The following is a 412-nucleotide window of genomic DNA, read 5'->3' as shown; positions in this document are numbered from 1 at the left end:
TTTTTTAACCTAGTGTTTTTGTATGAGATAGAACACATTTAGGGGGTGAGAGCAGATTATTTTCAAAAATGTTGTTTTTTGGGACACCCTAATATATATATACACACACACACACATATATATATATATATATATATATATATATATATATATATATATATATATATATATATATACATATATATATATATATATATATATATATATATATATATATATATATATATATATATATATATATATATATATATATATATATATGTATATATATATATTAGGAAAGAAATAAGGAATATTACATTTACGGACTATATATTAAACGTATTTGTTTCTACTGCTTTTTTCGATCTATGTAAAAGAACAATAAAACAACGCGTATTTGTATTTCTTAGTAGTTCTAAAAAAAATTCAA

Source organism: Hydra vulgaris, chromosome 11, assembly GCF_038396675.1.
Source record: "Hydra vulgaris chromosome 11, alternate assembly HydraT2T_AEP".
Taxonomy (NCBI): domain Eukaryota; kingdom Metazoa; phylum Cnidaria; class Hydrozoa; order Anthoathecata; family Hydridae; genus Hydra; species Hydra vulgaris.
Note: the sequence above shows the minus strand (reverse complement) of the source record.